Source organism: Equus caballus, chromosome 9 (genome assembly GCF_041296265.1).
Source record: "Equus caballus isolate H_3958 breed thoroughbred chromosome 9, TB-T2T, whole genome shotgun sequence".
NCBI lineage: Eukaryota > Metazoa > Chordata > Mammalia > Perissodactyla > Equidae > Equus > Equus caballus.
This window is the reverse complement of record NC_091692.1, coordinates 65,671,106-65,692,096: the sequence shown is the minus strand read 5'-3', so window position 1 is coordinate 65,692,096 and position 20,991 is coordinate 65,671,106. Positions and strand designations below refer to the sequence as shown.

General features: G+C 36.8%; 1 protein-coding gene across 4 annotated transcripts in view; it reads right to left on the bottom strand.

Moving 5' to 3' along the window:
* The window catches only part of ZFPM2 (zinc finger protein, FOG family member 2), a 439,892-nt gene that overhangs the window by 197,134 nt on the left and 221,767 nt on the right, over positions 1 to 20,991 (bottom strand). The gene's annotated exons all lie outside the window — the stretch shown is intronic.

Genomic DNA, 20,991 nt, shown 5'->3' with positions numbered 1-20,991 from the left:
AGTTTGGAAAAGTGATAAATACAGATATACCATTCCGTATTTCATTAATTTCAAAAAAATTCTGAATTAGTTCCAAACACAGATTATAGTATCCAATCAGTATTAAGGAGCTTTGGCTTCGTTAAGACCAAAGACGTTACATGGCTGATTTCTCAATTCACCTTTTCTACTTGAAGTTCCATTCAGCACAAATTTGAAGGAACCACCCAGATTTCTGGACGTGCATACCTAAAAGAATTCCTTAATTACAGATCTATCAGATGTCGCTAACCAGAAAAAGGAACGTAGACAGTTGCAGCACTTGCTCCTCCCAGGCTGATAGCCACATTAAAAATTAAAATCTGTTGCTGGTGAACACCTCCACTTTTTTCTATATTCACAGTAGACATTATATTGGCGATTCTCAACCTTGGCACTAGTGACATCTTGGGCCAGGTTATTCTGCGTTGTGGGGAGCTAGCCAGCACGCTGATGGATGTTTAGCAACAATACTGCCTAAACAACTAGATGGCAGTAGCACCACTCTCCTTCTCCTCCCTCCCCCCACGCCCTCACCAGGTTGTGACAACCAAAAATGTCTCCAGGCATTGCCAAATGTCCATTAGGGGTGAAACTGTCCCTGGTTGAGAACCACTGAATTAATTGTGTGTCATTAATGGAGAGTTATGAAGATTGTCTTTCCTTCTTTCCAACTCATTTTTCTGACCTAAATCAGTTTAAAAATATCATATATTCTCATCAGAGTAGGATACCTACCTAAAAGACAATATATCTACGTGGGTTGGTCAGTAAAATTATGGTTTCCCCAAGACGTCTTTTTGTACTTTTGTGCATACAGTATTAGAAAGAACCCTTGACAAGATGAAGTTATACAATCTCATCCAACCAATGATCTCACTTCCATGCTCACACTTTTACTATTAAGCAAAAACAGGCACATTTTCAAATATTGATTCCAACTAATGTCTGATCCTAACAGGCATGATCTTATCAAGGTTCCACTATAATAGAAGGAGTGTCAGAGTTAAACAGAATAGGCTGGGATAAGATCGCAATCTTCCTCACAATGATGTGATGGTATCACAGAACGGGGATAGTATTCTAAGTAATTATCATTAATAGATCCTGGCACAGGAAAGAGCAGGCCTGACTGGGGTCTAACAAATTCGAGTGGGATAAAACAAGGTTGTTGAGAACCAGAGTTTAAGGCACTAGGTGTTCTATAAGTCATTTTTTAAAGTTTAAAATACTAGATTTTAAGTGAACAGGTAAGTGTAGAATGATTTTAGCACGATGAACATGTAAGGGGAAAAATGCCCCTTTATTATTGATACAGGTGCATTCATTTGTCTTTTTGCCCATTGCATCCATTTTAGTTATTTCTATGCTTTGATCTAATTAGAGTACTTATAAACAGGTTAGTTCTAGCTTCTGAACGAGGCTAAATGCATTTGCTATTTGCAGTCTACCAGACATCAATCTGATAAATTAATCTCCATCACAAGAAATAGGAAAGGTTTGTTTATATTCCTTAAGTCCTTGGCCCAGCTTTAGTATATTCTTATGACACTATGTAAGGCATCTGAATGCAGAAATGGTTCAAAAATAGCTTTTTAAACTTTTAAATTTAAGATCTTCGTACTGCACTGATTCACTCATTCTCTGGCCCCTATGCCCTAGTACAAAAAAACTCATGATTATCACTTCGTTGTCTATTTCTCAACAAAGTAGGTAAGTACATGCAATCTACAAAAAAGTCAGGATGCCTTTTGCCTTTTTTAACTCATTAATGACCCTTTAATAGACTTCATGGCATCTAGTAGAAGATTTTATTTTCTGGAAGGTCTATTATATAAATCCGTTGCTGCTTACTGCGATTTTTATGCTTGTTACATAGAGCTAAATAAATATTTGCAGGAAAAAAAGATCCTAGTGATCATTAGTACAAATAATTAATAGAACACAAATGTTTTTGCTGGAAACCTACTTTTTCACTCTGAATAGGTCACTACTCCCTTTTCTTTCATAAAACAGAGAGAAAAATTCCTTTTCTTACCACTATGACACACCATTTAATATAAAGCAAGCAAAACTAAGGGGATTAATTAGTAAATGTGACCAAAAGGATGTTTCTCTCAGAGAGCTTTTTCATATACATTGAAATCACGATTATAATTATTACTAGCACTGTTATTATTCTTAGTCACACTCTGTCCAGACTTTTCTGGGAGGGGGGAAAAGCCAAACTATATCTTAGTTTGTGTTTCTTTTCTCAAATGGGTGATTAATTACAGGTGCTGAAATCTTTTGGATAATCACCGAGGATGAATGCATCGTTGAAATCAGCAGGACATGGAGAACTCTAAATGCTACTAGTGTTAACATGGTAAAGCAAAACAGAACATTCTACACTTTGTATCTTGTCTAAAAATAATGCAGTCATTGACCTTAACTTTATCAAACTGGTCCCATCATCAAGGTCAAATACAACAGTAAATAACTTCAGTTGGATAGGAGCATACCATAAGTATTTATGATACAACTATATCTGTACCTTGCAGTTTTCTACAGAAAGGACTCATAAATAAAAATTAATATTTTTTCAGTAAACACTTTTAATTTTGAAATAGATTAGTGAAATTTGGCAAAGACTTCAGATACAAAGTGTATCTATCCACTATTTAGCCTTTTTTCCACAACCTCCATTTCTGCCTCGACATCATAATATCTAATAAACATGGACAAATCCCAAATATGTATCTAAAGAGTTGTTATCAGCGTATCCCCTCACATGTTTGGAGATATTCTCTTTTTTTTTTAACCAAAGAAAAGAGGATGTATTGGAGGCAATTCAGAAAGTCCTTAGACTCTAATTTTTAGGATAGACATCACTGATGGGTAATGGTTGGATGGATACTGAGGCCTTCTGGGTCTAGAGAATCATTTTACATCTGTGTAAGACCAGATGAAGAGATAGGAAGAGCACAGGTGTGGTGCTAGTTTTCCAGACTCGGCACACTTCACAAGAGTTAGCCATTGGCTTGGTTCACAGAATGGCAGGAATGTTAAGCAGGCACAGCTATATTTGAATCTCTCTTAGAAACTTCCACAATGAATCCTGCTAATTTCTCTCTCCAGTTTCCATTTTGCAACAATGAATTAAACAAAGAAAGGAAACTACTATCTGAAAAAAAAATTCATCAGTTTGTGGAAAGATACATGGAAAAACTGATGTTTGTTCCCTCACACACTAACGGGATTTATGCAAAGAGAAAGCAAATGCCACATAGTGAGACTAGGGGCTGACTCTGTTGCCAACAGGCTCATCACTATTTTTCATCTTTGTAACACATACTCACGATATGCTCTTTTTTCTTCACCCTGCTAATCAGGGCAGTGGTACCTGATAGTGGATGATTGACTAAAGAAATCAAGATTGAACTTATTCCCTGAGGCACACTGTACCTCAGATCAAAGAGTGCACGTGTGGCATCCTGAAAATGCAATCCCGCTGCCCTCACCTCTCAACTCCCTGACACAGGAACCAAAGACAATCATCCTTATAAATCAGCGGTACTGTCTCTAAAGAGGGAGCAAAGGATTAGAGGGAGAAATTGGAGATCTGGACTGACTGAATTATATAAATTCTTTTTAAAAAAGCTTAAAGCTAGTTTTTACTTTCTAATCCAACTTTCCATATTCTAATCTCAGTGACAAATTAAGAACAGCCATGTTGGATGATAAATGCTTAAAACCAAGATAATCTGTTTGTAGAAGAATGAATAGAGTCTGATCCAAAGATTTTGCTGTATCACAAATGCAGTGCTGTTTAGTCCAAGAATTTGACAGAAATACAGGTGTTAAAATATTTTTTAAAAAATCTGTAGCACCTTTAATTACATTGTCATTAAAAAAAACCTACTTCCTTTCTTTAGCTATTTCGGAAGTCATCATATTTCATTGAATGCATGGTTAATAGAAAATATTCTAAAGAAGGCTTACCTACCATTTCATAAATAAGAGCACACAGAATAATAACAAACTTCATCCTGATTTAGGCTCAGATTTTTAATGGCATAAAGAGCATTATAAATATCAATGGAAACTATAAAAATGTAATTAATACCTGTGGAGTTATGAAGTTACTGCTGTTTTACCAGTTTTCTAGTATACCCAATTGCATTCAATAAACAGCATTCTTCTTAAAGCATTAGAAAGAAACTCATCTCCAACTTAAACAACTCTAGTGAGCATTCAGTCACTTCACAGTGGAATCTGCTTTATTCCCACATACCCCAATGATGAAAGCACTTCTCTGTTACCAATAGAGTATTAATATTAATATCCAGGGGAAGTGCTATGGAATTCAAGACTTTTACCATGTTGGTTTAGTAGTTAAGTTTTTTTAAATTCTATTATTTCACAATTGGTCAAAATGAATTATGTAGATTTTGAGATGAGTCACATCTGCAAAATGGAAGCAAACTACTAAGAAGCTTTTAAGTGCTATATACATTATGAATATTCTATTATTTGATGGTAAGAACACATTCAGCTCTCATTACAATGCATTTCAGAAGAAACTAGGGTAAAATAATACAGTAAAATAAGGTAAGTGAAAGATTGTAGTAACTGATCAGCTAAAACGGACTGACTGTACTTTTCCTTCTTTCTACTGATTTCCCTTCAACTTGAAGATAACTGCATATGAGCTAGCAAAAGATAGTTGTGCAACCATGGACCTTCCAGGGCCAGTTCAACTGACCCCATCTCTTATCAACGGAGTGATTAAGAATCGTCTTACAGAAAATATGCAAAGTCACATAGCCAGAGCATGCACAAAGGAAGAAATCTTGACCTGAAATGACCACAGAACCAAAGATCCTCCTTCCCACAGAGCCCAAGGACTGGTACACGACCAGAACTTGAAAGTCAGACTCATCAGAAGTGAAGGGTCCCTCATTCAGGAAGATCTGGTGTTACAATTCTTTCCCCACCTCATCAAAAAATGTTTAGGACCCTATCATAAAACTTTAGAACCTCATCATAAATATTCAGAACCCTGTCATAAATGTATAAAATGTTACCATAAATGTTCGAAGCCCATCAATCAAAATCCAACCCACCAGCATTTCCACAAGCCAGCCTGTTCTCCCTCACCTCTTAAATTTCACCCCAAATCCTGAATCGGGGAGACAGATCTGGGGGCACATGTCCCCTGTTCTCCCTGCAGATCGGTCTCGCAAAATAAAGATGATCTCTTTCCCCAAAGGCTGATGTTGTAATTAATTGGCTGTTCATGTGCATCAGGCAAGAGAACCCCAATTTTGTGTGGTAACAGTTGGAGAACTATTGAGAAGATGCAACTAAGACAGTAGGCTCCCTGTTCCTTTGGATGCTGTCAAACCAACTGAAAGCAGAAGACTTGCTTCTGTTTTCAAAGCCTTTAACAGCTAATTAGGTATAAAAATAATGATGAAAAGAGTGAGATCCCTTTTGTTCCCTACAATGTGAGTGGTATGTAAGATATGCAGCAAATATTAGCAATGGTTTATAACAATGATATTGCTACCAAACCACTCTGTTTCTTAAGTCTAGAGATTAACATTGAAAAATAAAGACACAATTTAGTATCCCTAATTCAATTAAATTGTGTGAATCTTGTGTAATCATAAAACACTTATCATACCATCTTGATGAAGGTTAGACAGTTCTCAATAATTCAGGCTCATGGAGAATACAGAATAAGGAGAAACGAAAACACAGAAAATCAAATAATATGAGGGAACACTTTATTGCTTGCATATTTTTTTCATTTCTCACATTTTCTTTTTCTTTTCTTACCATATTTGCCACTAACTAAATTGAGTCTTCCTATAAAGCTCTAGGTGGTCAAGAATTTTAAACATCTTCTTCATCCTGCAGATTTATATAACTAAATGTTCCAAGTTACCTATTAGAGCACTTAAAATATTCTCATGAAAATTTGACAATTGTGTGATTTGCCATGAGATAAAATAACGAAATTACGAGAAAGAAATAATGTTAGAAACACTATCAATATTTATAATGTTGTCTAATCTATGATGGGAAAATAATGACTAAGTCTGTGTAACTCATTCAACAATAGAGGAGTGCTTTACTTCATGAGATTTTTTTATTTAAGAAAGTTGAGTATAAACAAAATAAAATTAAGATATAATCTTATTTGTTGGCTTAAAAATAAGCTTTTATTGTGTGTGTGTATGTGCATGTGTGTGCCTGTGTACTTGGGAATGTGACTTTTTGTGTGTGAGATTTGTTCAAAGCAATATATAAAGATTATAGATGGAATTCAGTTATATTTAAATACTCAGACAAGAAGTAATTCTGTTTGATGAGAATTTAGATTTTTGTGCCCCACTTCTTAGCAGAGTGTCTGACATATAGTGCATACTTAATAAATAGGAAGTCAAGTTTTCATTCAAGACATCTAGCACAACATATCTAACATTAGAGAAAGAGATTTTAGTTATTCAATTGCTAGTAAATAACAGCAGGGCAAGACCATTAAAATAGTTATGAAATAATAGAAATAATTGTTCCACTACCCCTCTCACTCGGCTATAAAGAAGATAAAAATAACACACCACTTGGAAGGCACACAATTTTGTAGGATGGATTAGTTAGAGTGACAAGTTAAAATGGATCCATCTCCACTCTTTCATCCAGACCCTTATGTAACCAATGGCCAAAAGTTTAGATTGTGCTCCTTCTAGTAAGTTTATTTAATGATTAACTTCAAATAAAAATGACCACATGAAAAAATCTGAAGGCTCTTCACAAATGCAAAGTATGAGTATTATTATCCAAATGGATCTATTCTTCCAGAGCTTTTTTAGGAAGAAAACGTTGTGCTTTGAAATGACACTGGTAAATATGTGACTTTCCTTCTAGTTTATCTTTTCTCATACTTGCCTACAGACATTCTTTTAAACAAAAGTTAAGAGTCTGAGTTAAACTCACCAAAACAAGCAGATTAAAGTGGAAGAGGGAGTCTCCCTCTATCAGCCAGGCCTCAGCAGCGGGGGCACACGGCACCTCCAGGCCCTCCTAACTGAGCATCGAACTATCCATGGTATGTGAGGTCACTGCCTATCATTCATCCCGTTGACAAACACTTTGCTTTTGACTCGTTATGCCTGTATGTTTATTTATAACATGCCAGGACAACAGTGGAATGAATGAAAGAAAATCCCAGCAGCAACTATAAGCCTAAAGATGCTTAAAGATAACAGCCTGTTACAAGATGCCAACTTTACTGCTCTCCGTTTTTATTATTGCTGTGTGCTATAAAATCCTGGTTCTATTTCTCTAAAGCTTCAGCTGTCTTTTAATTTTTTTTTCCGTCATGGATAAGAATGACTTTATTTTAGTTGTCCTGGGAACAGTAGATCAGTTTCTAAAGCTCACTAGAATTTTCTTAGCTGTATGAATTTTTTGGAAACATTTAATGTGTATTTTTTTAAATCCAGAGCAAAAATAGCACATTTATCCCCTTTCAAAAATCCCGATAAATAACTAAGGTACATTAGTCTCCAAAACAGCTTAACTGAACCATATGTGGATCCAAAAGCCTGCCAAAATGGAATCAGCATTATAAAAGATAGTTTCATATTTCATCTAGCCATAAAATAGGAACCTACAGTATAGAAAATGTATTGGCCACTTGCACAGAGCTCACGATGACAATGGCACAGGAATTCATAGTCAGCAGATGAAAAGTGACCTTCATACATACTCTGGGAGGTTTCTTGAGTTTTGCTTTTTTCCTTTTTGTCTTTTTGACCGAGATGGACTAATCACAGATTATGGAGCAAATAACCTAAAACAGCATCTTGAACCTCGGCCTCTCTGACAGTCACAGAATTTCGCCATCAAAATATTTCACTAGAAAATCTTCAAGAAGCAGCAGAAGGTTTGGCACTGAACCCTTAGGATCCCATTAAGGGCCTCTGTTGTGTTCCATAGCTTTTCTGGTCCAAAACAGCACACTCTACTCCCACAGATCTCTCCAAAGCCATTTTGAATCCTCTTTTCCTTATCAGGCTGATACAGACCTGCATCATCCTCGGAGCCTTCTGACAGCGGCTACAACAATTCGGGGAGGGGGGTGATACAACTGTCCATTGTTTCCTTTCACAAAACCCTGCCACAGGGCGCAGATTAACACCAAAAAATAGATGGCTGCAACCAAACAGAAACATTTTTCAGAATGCCTCCACCTGATTAATGAAGTCACGGAGCCGACCACTGTTGGACTTCCATCACACACTCTTCCTCCCTCGCCCCTTCTCCTCCTGGAGTATCAGCAGAGATGGGCAACACTTCTGGAAATGCCTGCTTCCTTTGAAGAGTTGTCGTTTTCACACAGTTTTAAAGAAATGCAACAATTATAAAACTGCCCATGTTTCTTGCTGAAAATATTCAGAAAAAGGACACATTCTCTTTTCACCGTCTCTGGACTTCTTTAATGAAAGCAAATGCTATCTTTTTTTTTTCCCTGTAGATACTTCACTGGACACGTACTTGTACCCTGATGCTTATCTCAGAAGCACATGGGAACATCACTAGGCACCTTAAATGAACTAGTGTGCTACACATGCCAGCTAGCAGTGACTTGAAGATGCAAGTTGGTAATGCCACATCCAAGATTAATATCAGAACCCAAGGTGACCCTTGCTGCTCCTGTCTGTGGGATAATGCTCACACAGAGGGTAATGAGAAACAGTATTTGTTTGACTTCTTAATAAAAGCTCAAACTTAAGACAGGTGAAATGGCTTTGCTCTTCCAAACTCTGTTGCTTTCTCCATATTTCACGGTGCATCACTGTCTATTATGACTGCCTTATTCACTCCTTTCTGCACTGAGCTCTAAAATGCCATAAATAATGAAAGAATTGAGTTAACATTTTAAAATATAAACCTAACTCAAAAGTGAATCAGACAGGGTAAATTACTTTTCCAATTGTCTAAAATCCCTAATCACACACCTCAGAAATGCTTTCTAAAGAATAACTCCTTGCAGAAAGAAAACACAAAGAAACCAGGATAATTCAAAAAGCAATTTGACCACTTAACCTTCCTTTCTCTTCCTAAAAATATACGTTTTTCACTGTTTCTGTGGTGATTGTGTATTTAGATGATAAATGCTCTAAGTACATACCTTCTGCTTCTCTAGGCTCTGAGTTCTCAGAATACTCATGCTCGCCAATCAGTGAAGTGTGAGTGTGTGTGTGTAAATACATGTGTGCACACGTGTATGAAGATGTATATGTACGATGACAACCAATGCGCTTTTTAAATACGTTCAGAGAGGGGACAGAAGAGAAAAGTCTGGATGCACTGCTTGGGGAATTAAAGGAATGAGTAATCTACTTTCTATTCACAGGCATAATAAGAGATAATCTAGGTTCGTCTAACAATCTGTATATTTTTCGAAGTGACTAAATGTATATAATTTTATATAATTTTACAAGTGTAAAGCTCTTAGTGTAAGGCTGGTAGAATAACCTCCATTTGATAAATGATGAAACTGAGAGCATGTGTGATTACCCAAGACAGCATATCCACTTTGGATAATAACAGTTGGGATGAGAATCAGGCAACTCTGACCACATCATGGGCTCTGTCCCATTTCTGATCTTTACAATGTATTAGTGTATGTTTCTCAAAATTCCTAAAGAAGGAACACTCAGCAAACAATCTCCTTCTGGTCCCTAATTTCCATTAGATTCTGTATAACTCATTTCTTCTTTCTCTATCTTTACAACTAATTTCTAAGTAAATTAATCAAGAAGTTATTGATCATCTCCTATGTGGTAAATCTTATCTACCTTCAGAAATAAGAATAAAATATATCTCAATTTCACAACTGTCTTTTACTTATCAGTCAACCTTTGATTTTGTTTATGAGGCTTTATAATGTATGATTTAGTTTTTTATTCAAATTAATTGGATTATCTTTTGTGATTTCTTTCATTGCTCTTATCATTTGAAAGTCCTTCTCTATCCAGAGGTCAGGTAACTATTTATGCAAATTACCCATAGTGGTAAACAGCCTCTGAGTGGCCCCCAGTGATTCCAGGCTTGGTTTCCAGCCCTTGTGCAATCCCCTTCCCTTCAGTGTGGGCTAGACCTACTGACCCCATTCTAATGAACAGAATTCAGCAAAAGTGACGGAATGCCGCTTCCAAGATTAGGTTACTAGAAGACTGTGGCTTCCATCTTGGGCTCCTTCTCTTGCTCTCTCATTTGCTTGTTCGAAGAGAAACTGCTGCCATGTTGTGAGTTGCTCTCTGCAGAGGCCCACGAGGTAAGAAACTGAGTCAATAACCATGCTAGTGAGCGTGCAAACAGATCTTCCTCTAGTTGAGCCTTCAGATGACACCACAGCCCTGGCTGCCATTTTACTTTTTTTTTCTTAAAAATTAGCACCTGAGCTAACATCTGTTGTGAATCTTTTTTTTATTTCCTTCTTCTTCTCCCCAAAGTGCCCCAATACACAGTTGTATATTCTAGTTGTAGGTCCTCCTAGTTGTGCTATGTGGGACGCCACCTCAGCATGGCTTGATGAGCGGTGCCATGTCCACGCTCAGGGTCCGAACTGGCGAAACCCTGGGCCCTGAAGCGTAAGGGGTGAATTTAGTCACTCGGTCACAGGACCGGCCCCCCTGGTTGTCATTTTGATGCAGTCTTGTGAAAGATACTATGCCAGAGACACCTAGATAAGCTGTGTTTATATTTCTGACTCTCAGAAACTTGAATAAAGAATATGAGAAAAACCACAGGCTTACACACATAACCCTATGCTTGACTCTGGTTTCCTGACCCTTAAAATAGAAGGAGAAATAAAACATATAAAATGGCCCAAGACATACAAATCATTAGAATCAAGAAGCCACAGTTTTGTCAAACTAGGCCAAAGGATTTTATGAGAAAAGTGATGTAAGAGCAAATGAACAACGAAGAACAATGTTAAATCCAATACTTAAATTAATGAGTAAAAGAGATGTTAATCTTAAAGAGTTTCTCAAATAATTTCATGTTTCCAAAAGCATTTAAGAAATATTACTTTATTTTTCTTTTATTACAAATATATGCAAGAATTCTTGCCTCTAGACCATGATACAATGTCAACACAGAACCATGTAGGAGTGGTTTGGACAGTCTTACTCACAAACTTGCCTATACCAGGAAAACCGCGTATGATACAAGACTGTCAGTGCAACTGAAGGCTACTGTTAAATTATGATACTTGATTAAAGGTGTCCTGGGAATAACTATTGATAATTAGTTTAAAGACAGAGTCCAATATCTTATAATATTTTATGATATATTTAAAGAGTTATTCCTAAGTAATATTGATTTTTTAAGACTATACTAAAGGAATACAAAATAGTACTTATGTCCATTCTCTCACAGTTATCACCTCCAAGTTACTGAATGCATTAATTTTCATGCCAGCTGAGATCACTGCTAAACCCCCTCATAACATTGGAACAATATTTATTATAACTATGCAGATAACAGGTAAGTGCACAATGCCAAACCGACTGTTGTAAAAAGAGTTGTGGAATGGCAAGTCTTCAAAAAAATCAAGGAGAAGGACTTTAAAAGGTTTGCCAGATAAAGCAACAAATAACAGAAGAAAGTTCTAGTCAACTATTCAAATAATTGCTCCTTACAGTGCTTTCTCATTTTAACTTCTCCAGCCAAAATATTTTTCAAGCTTTATATTCTATACTATGTGTTATGAAAACAATAGAACTATGTTTTGCAAAACAATTCCTCACCAACCAAGCAGCTGATAGACTTCCCTTAGGGAGCAGATTCTGTCGGTATCCCCTGAGGGACCCTGAAGAGTGAAAAAGATATGCAAACAGGGACAACTCCACAAGGAGTATCTGGAGCTATAGACCAATAGCCAAACTTCATCTTTCAGGCCTATACTCTTTGGGAAAGGTAGTGCTACGCGTTCATCTCTTGAACTTTATACATATACTCTTCTCAGCAGAGCAACTTTGACCATATGATGATGATATGAACAACTATTCCTTCCAGATATGATTAAATTAACAACATAATATGGAATTGTTTTAACAACTCATGAAAAGATCATCTTCAATAAAAGTTCTTGGAAATCTAGGAAGGAGAAACAAGAATAATTTTAAATAGAGAAAAAGATGATTTTTGTTTATTCAAACTTAGTACTATTCAAACTTAGACCTAAGTATACGTAAATAGGTTTAGCTATGTATCATGACCCAAAAGCAAAAGTATGTTTAAATTTCAGGAATAGGCAAGTAAGTTTTATGGTAAGGAATTATGTCTTTGAGTTCCTACCTTTCAAATCCAAGTCAAAGATAAAGAACCTGGACAGACTTCACCAGCAGAGGAAAAAGTCAGTCAAAGGGAGATTTAGGTTAGCAGGCAGACTAGCTATACACAAAAGAAGTATCTTAGAAGCAGGTACTAATTATCAGGAAAGGTGCAATTTATGTTTTCATTTCAACGTTATTTTCCCATATTACAATATGATCCCATCCACTGCCAACATCATAACTCTGCCTACTTTGTGATGCAATCAGTCCCCTCAGATCCATATGCAATTGACCTGATTTGCTTCTACAGATTTGAATTGTGCAATAATTCTTTGGAGTTTGGTTTCTGCCTTTCTGACTCATTCTACAGGAGGCCTTTACTAACTTGGGACTCCATACCCACCTCTCCCCTCTCCCTGAGCACTCCTCTCTTCCATGAACAAACAAACAAAAATCCCACTCTAATTCTAGAAACCAGGCCAACACGTCATTTTCTAAGGCTCTGCTGCATTAAATGTCTTGCCTCATGTCTTCAAGCAGCCTCCCTGTCCACTCAGTTTCCATTAATTCTCCACAAAGCAGATACGAGTATAAGAGAAGCCATGATCTTGGCCTCCCTAAGGGACAAATCTACAACCTCCATCAATAATGAATCTAACCAACATTTCCCAAGGGGAATGGGGTACAATTAAAAAGGTTATAAGTCCTTGCACTACTAGAACCTAAGGGCGTCTGTGAATGAAACTGGCTTAAGCCCAATTAGAGGAATCAGTACATTTGTCTTCTCTTGGAACAACCCTGCTCTTACTGTTCCCATCAATTCAGTATAAATCTGACTGATCTTATCCAAGAAGTTAATAGAAAATTGCTCACAGTGGGCGACTGCCACCTCAGTTTCCAAGCAGAGACAGATGGAATTTCCCAGATGGTTTGTCACTGGAAAGTGCGATGCTGGATGAGACTTCACAGAAAGCATGGTAGAGCAGAACACCTTCTTGGCCTTCACCCATGTCATAGTGAGGGATCGAAAACTGATTCTGTTGTAAACAAATCATAATTGCCTCAACGGGCTCAACACCTCGTCCTCCTTAACTGCTTCAAAGGGTTGCAAATCTTACACTGAAATTAGTCAATATTTATCAAGAAGCCATCATGAGCATATCTCCTTATTTGGTAAAAAACTGAAGAAATAGATATAGTTATCTTGCCCTACTGAACTTTACACTTAAATGAGATCAAGGAAAAACAAACATATAACGAAATAAAACAGGCACAAGATGGCATTAACTGTGGTAATAGTATTGCTAAGTTAGGTACATGCAGTAAGATCTCAGAGGAAACAGGAGAACTGGGTACAAAGACTAGAGGAAAATGCAAGGATCCTGGAAAGAGAGATGTGTATCATTCACTGATACTGCGAAAAAGTTAAAAAAATAATTTACTCACTCTTTAAATGTTATTTATTGAGCCCTTGCCGTAAGCCAGACATTGTTCTAGGTAGGAAGAATACAAAAATAAAAGACAAACAAGGAGCATACAGTCTGCAGGGGAGACAGACAAGTAAACAGACACCATTATATGATGAAAGCTCTTACCCTAATAAACCTAGAGCATCATGGAAATACATGGGGAATGCATATCTGTGCCGGACTGGAGGCTTTAAGGAAGGTCTCCTTTGTTGTGACTCTGAGCTAAGTCTAAGTAAGAATTGGAGTTAGTGTGAGGAAGAGGGAAGAGCGGGGGCTTTGGGCTTCCCAGAATGATGAAACAGCAAGGCCAAAAGCACAGAGATGTGAGAAAAGAGCATATTCAGAGCTCTACAGGGAGTGGAGGTTGACTGAAACCTACACTGAACGTGGAAAAGGGGTAAGAGCTGAGGAGGTGAGTATCACAAAAGGCTTTGCCAAGGAGTCTGGGTTCTCTTGTGCCCTTTAGGATGATTTTTAAGCACAAAAATTGCTAGTTTTGTTTAGGGAACACAGTGTCTTTTGGGTAAAGAAAAAGGAGACAAGAAGAAAAGCCAGGAAGAACAGTTAGAAGAATAACATGTAATCAAGGAGGAAACGATGGAGGTTTCAACTAAGCAGTGGTAGGAGAAATACCAAGGAGAGAACAGACATTAAGAAAGCAGGAGTTATGGTACTTGGTTTGTAGAAGTGAAAAGGAGAATCTTGAAAGATGTTTGACTCTGAGTGGAAGGAAAAAGTGAGGGTAGTGTTACAGGAAATAAAAGAGAGGGGTGTGTGTGTGTGTGTAACTACGTGTGTAAATAGACATTTGAGATGTGAGAGAAGGGAGAGGTAGAAATGGAAAAAAAAACCGTGGAATAACTTATAGAATGAACTTCCTGCAGAGGCAGGAAAGAAGGTGCAAAGAGTTAGGGTCAAAGGTGACTAAAAGCTAGAAGTCAGGGAGAAGATAGAGAGACAGAATCTGTGGAAACAGTAATAAACTCTCCTTACATCTGTTTAGTTGGAGGAAGTCAGTGGGAAAGGCTTGCAAAACAGCTGAAATGTGCTATGAGAGAAAGGGTAAAAAGCCAAGGTTAGAGATTTTTTAATTTAAATGTCATTTGTAAATTAGTAGCTGAAGCTTTGCAAGTGGATAAGCTCCCTGGGGCACTGGGAACAGAGGGAAAAGAGAAGAAAGGCCAGAGTGTTTTGGGAAACACGCACAGTTAAATTCAAAAGAGCCAAGACCCAGAGAGAGATGAGAAGTAGAAAAGTATGGTAGTCCTCAGCCCAGATTAAAAGGAATATTAAGAAGGAGGATATCATTCACAATGTCAACATAAATGAAAAGAAATAAAAGACCCCAAAAGAAGTCATGCCTAGGCAAAATTATAAATTATATCATTGAGATGGTGAAGATGGGAGGGTATGGGTGGAATCAGTCAGAATGCTTGTGGTAAGGAAATTGTTAGACTAGATTTTTATTTTAAAGAGCATTTATTGAATACCTATCACATGCCAGGAGCAGAGGTCCAAAATTGAATAAGAAAGATTTTTAAAAGATCTATGTCCTCTAGAATTTCAACAACAATTTGGAAATTACTTTCAAATTCACTTCATTATTTTATCTTAGAGGCTGTCTTGGCATGGCTTCCGCAGACGTTTACCCTGAGACCCATTCAAGTGCAAGTAGTTCATTGGGGATATAACCTCAGAAAAATTCAGTAGAAGTGTGGAGGAGAAAGCAGGAAAGAGGAAAAAGTCCACAAAGGGTGTGTTATAAAGCCAACTGGAGCTCGATTCCACTGGCAAACTCTCAGAGACAGTGTAGAACACTTCTCATATTCTAATGGGGAGGCGAGGAAGCAGGGGTATTTATCCACCAACTTCTGTCCATCATTGGTTGAGGATTACTTCCGGAAACTTTAATTCTCCGCATTTCCAGCTTGCCTGGCTTGCAGTTGAGTTTGCTCCTGAGACTGAAAAAGAGTCCTCAAATAGAAGGTCACAGATGTTTCCACTAGGCAGCCTTTGACTATACAGGTGAATGCTGAAAACTTAGGGTTTGGGATATATTTGCTACAGGGTGTGTACAACATGAAGCCTGAAGACTCTGGCAATGAAGGAGATCAGAGATTGGTACTAGAAGAGTGAGAACTGGAAGGGGAGAAATGGAGACATAACAATTCTAATATTTTCCTATAACGTGGATCTGGAACCTCTAACTCTTTCCTCAACCACATTTCTATGATGACAACGATCTCAAAAATTTTAAGGTGCAACTTAATGCATGGATTATTTCATCATGAAGTCAATAAAATGTTGTCTATAGTACCCTTTATGATGTGTATTTCCTATTTGTAGAATTCAATGTTACAAATGCCCTATGGGAAAATAAAACAAGATTCTATTCTGATTGAACAGCATAAATAAAATAAGATTTCTCTACAAAATTTCATTTGTTGAGTTTAACAGGTTGTGAAGAGTCTACTATTATGTAGTAAGTAACCTGGGACTTTCTATTTATGTTCTATTTAAGCAAGCACTTTGCATGACTCCAGCAGTTGGCTGAATAAGACTAGTTGGCCAACGACAGCTGATATATTCAAAAGCAAGAGAGGGCAAATGTCACTTAACTTCCAGATATCCAACCTTCCAAAAAATCATTGTTGTTTGATACTTATTAAGCACTTACCATGTGCTAGCATAGCAGCGATTTAGCCTATTACAAAGATCTCTGTCCTTAGGAGAAAATGGAAAAAAATCACAGGCACAACATATAAACATAGAAATTCTAAAACACCTTCAAAACAGATATTGATCATGATTTAAAGTGATTTTTAAAATGCATCCTTTGTCAGTAACCCTTTGATATTTTCAGTGAATAAAGTTGCAAGACTTTCAAAAACATAAAGTTTGTGTCACCATGATAGCTTAGTTTAAGTTATTCCTTGCCACAGAGGTGGAATGTTGGAAAGAAGGCTAGACTCACCAACTGGCTAACAATTCATTCAGGCGTGTAACACTGTACCTGAAAAAACTGAAACTTACCATCTATCATAGAGCTTTGGAGCCTGTGATGGTGTCAACTTGGAGGGTGTTTTGGATGAGATTAACATTTGAGTCAGTGAACAGAATTCTCTCCATAGTGTGTGTGGGCCTCATCCAATCAGTTGAAGCTTGACTAGAACAAAAAGATTGGCCAAGACTGGCCTCCAGGAACAACAAACTTCATCTGCGTTATTGGTTCTCATGGCTCTCTACCTGCCAGCCTTTGGACTAGAACTGCACTGTCAGCTCTCCTGGGTCTCCCACACCGCAGACTTTCAACCGGTCAGCCTCCAGAATCACTTGAGCCAATTCCTTATAATAAATCTCTGTCTCTCTTTCTCTCTCTTTCTATGTATTTATATACATGCATATACATAAACACACACATCCTACCTGTTCTGTTTCTCTGGAGAATGCCAATATAGAGTCCTTAGAAAATACTCAAATTTGGGTATTTAAAACCCCCAAACACCAAAGGTCTACAGTTTTACTTGTTTAATTTGGAGTGTCTTTTTAGTTTTAAACTTGATAGATTTTAATGGGTCAATGTTTACGGGTGACTGAGCAGTAACAGTATTTAGTATTTGTTAACTCGTGCACGCTACCTCATTTAGTCTTTCCAAAAGCCCTATAAATTAGATAGTATTTTTATTCCTTAGTACAGTTAAATTTCTAAGACAGTATTTGATTGCAAAATGGGTTATGGAATCAGAGTTGATCTTGGGCTAATTATTTAACTTCCCAAAGTAGCAGTTTCCTCCTCTGTTATAAAGGAGACAAATATTATCTTTTCCTGTGCTTATGTAAGGACTAAATGAAATATAAAACGTGTAAAACACTTTGACATACATCTGGCCCAATGAAAGTATTAACTATATGCTGTTGTTGCCGCTATTATTAAACCATTAAGGCATGAAGTCTCTAACAAGATAATGAGATGTGGGCAAAAGACTCTTTATTTCTACGTTCAGTGTTATATGATTCCAAGAATAACTTTCTGTCAAATCAGTTTGTTTGGTGTTTCTATACAGCCTATATTTCTTGAAATGTTCCATATACATCCAAATGCCTGGTCTGCAAAGGCTTCCTGCAGAAGGTGGCATATTGCTAATGCACTTCAAGATGGGAACTTGAAAGATAGAAAAAGGATTTGACATCTGGCATGGTGACTCAATTAATTACTGTGTTGGATTAATTAGTGTGCTGGATCTCCTGAGCCAACACCATGAGTCTGAGCAGAGTAACATTACATCGGTTGGCGAAGAAGCAATTTTAAAGAGTGTGCTAATTCCAAATTTGATTCAAGGTTGGGTAAGGAAGGGTTAGTGGGCTATATATTTTATGATAAGGAAAATTTATCTTCATGATATAAAATACATATTAAAGTACTGTTCAAATTATAAAGAGGTAATAAAATTGTGAAGTCTTTGAATTAACTTATAACTGCTCAAATAATCTATGAAGTATTACAGGAAATACTTTGCCTGAAGTAAGAAAAAAGGAGCATACCTCTAATTATTGCATATTTTCTCCCACAGATTTTTATAAATTTAGAGTTCTTGTAAAGAAACCCCCAACCAATTTTGTCATGCTCAAACCAAGGTATAGATGCTATTGAGGAGGCAGTGTTGGTATGGTCTTCAAAAATGCAGATTCTGGAATCAAAAGGCCTAAGCCTTTATTTTCTTATCTATGAAATACAATTTTAAACAGAACCAAATTCACAGGGTTGTTTTGAGGATTAAATGAGTTAATCCATTCCCAATCCTCCCTTCAGTGTCTAGAAGAGTAAGTACGCAGTGTATGTTACTCAATTGTCCTACAGTAGTATCAGCAGTGGCACTAGTAGTATTTAGTAACATGAAATCAGAAGTAAATTCTGGAAAAGAACGTTACTGCAAAAGAAAAATATTTCTAAAGTATATTTTAGCAACAACTAAGTTTAAAATAGAGAAATACACTATAGTTCAAGGAAACAACACAAATCAAATATTTAATACCCAAGACAAAAGAAGAAAACTAGGGTATTAAGATTGTTTTCTATCAAGAACTATTACCCACTTCTGGTTTTTGATACCCAAAGAGTCTTTATACACTTCAAATAGTATCAAAAATTCTGAAAACTTCATTTATGTAAATTGAATCTTTTAAAAATAATAAATACGGCATAAAATAGCTTTCGAGTGGTATAGCAGTATTAAAAAATTATATCATCTGTCTAAAAAATAGGAAATTATTTCACTGGAAAACTAAACTTTCACAAACAGGTTTATTTTCCATACTACAATTTAGCATAAGCTACCAATGTATAAGTGCCACTCTACATACATAGGTAATGAAATGAAGATTAATCAAAAATTGCATTTTCATATAGATACTATTTTGGTATAGTAAAGGGGAAAATGTTCATCTCATATCAAGAATAGGTGTCACTTCAGTGGCAGTACATTTTTGGAGAAATATTAGAGAAATGACTAAACGTTGTGTTGGTGTCTGATATGCACGATAAATAAGATAACTTATTGCCTCAAACATTTTTAAAACAATACTAGAGAACCAATAGAAACTCCAAGATAAAATGGGTTTCGAACAGCATTTAACTCAACCTTTGTTTAGACAATCTTCCTCTTGCCTTTGCCTAAGAAATCAGTTGAGTTAATATTGCTCTCTCAGAGGAATCAATAGAACTATGACAGAACTCAGCCAAGGCCTGCAGTGTTTGCAGGGCCACATCCCAAACTCGTTATGAAGTAGCTTTAATTCGACTACCATGAATTAAATTGCCTAGATTATTAAATATTTAGCCTGGACTATCAATTTGTTTGGTCCTCAAACACATGTGACATTCCCTACTTCATCCTTTTATGGATAAATACATGGATTTAGGAAGTAAAAAGCACACTCCTAGAATCTCACATGTTGTTTCAAAGTTTGATGACAGATTTTTCCTATTTATTTCAATCATTACTTTTAGTTCAATCAGTAACCTCTGTCTTGTCCACATGGCACAGAATAAACAAAGATCCCCACATGTCTCAGTTTCTTTCATGTAATAAGTTGAAGACGACATTTCTTTCATGTAACAAATTGAAGAAAGAATGGAATTTTGCTGAGTCCAGCTCATTTGTCAAAATTCCTGTGGAGGTTTCCGTCCCCACAGTGTGGATGGAGTTGTTTAGCAGCCACGAGACTGTTTCTACATCAAAGGCGTTTAGAGAGAAGGACTTCCATTGCATATATACAATTTTTGGATCTTCTAAGGAATATAAAACATTTTCCTCCCCAAGTTTTATCACTTGTGTTATCACTTACAATAGGAGAGGTCCTAACGTCCTAACTCCTGGAACTTGGGAACCTTAATGTTACACGGCAAAGGGGAATTAAGAAAGCAGACGGAATTAAAGCTGCTAATCAGTTGACCTTAAAATAGGGAGATTATCCTAGATTACCCAGGTGGACCTGATGTAATCACGAGCGTTCTTAAATGTGGAAGAGGGAGACAGAGGAGTCAGAGTCAGGATGTGGATTTGAGAAAGACTCAATCAGCCATTGCTGGCTTTGAAGATGGTGGGGGCCATGAGCCAAGGGTTGTGGGCAGCCTTGAGAAGCTGGAAAAGCTAAGAAAACAGATTCTCCCCCAGAGACTCTAGAAAGGAACTCAGCCCTGTGGACACCTTGATTTAGCCCAGTGAGATTCATTTCCAACTTTGGACCTCCAGAACTGCAAGATGATAAATTTGTGTTGTTTTAAACTACAAAGTTTGCGGTCATTTGCTAAGGCAGCAATAGGAAACATATATTCAATTAAGAAATGAAGTTTAAATGTAACCAAACATCCCATCTTTCCACTACTTTTTAAAACATCTAATTAATCAGTTGTCCATATAATCTTACCTAGAGATAGACGTTCTGATCTCTGAACTTTCACAAAAAAGTTAACAACAAAAATTATGATGCTTATCATTCATCCTTGCTCTTAAAGTTACAAAGATTACTACCGAGAAATAACAAGGTTGTTTGTTTGTGTTCTTCCCATAAACCTGTAACGTATGACATTAATTTGTGTCATCTTAAAAATAAAAGCATTTGTATATATTATTAAATGCGAACAGTATTAGTCTGGCTAA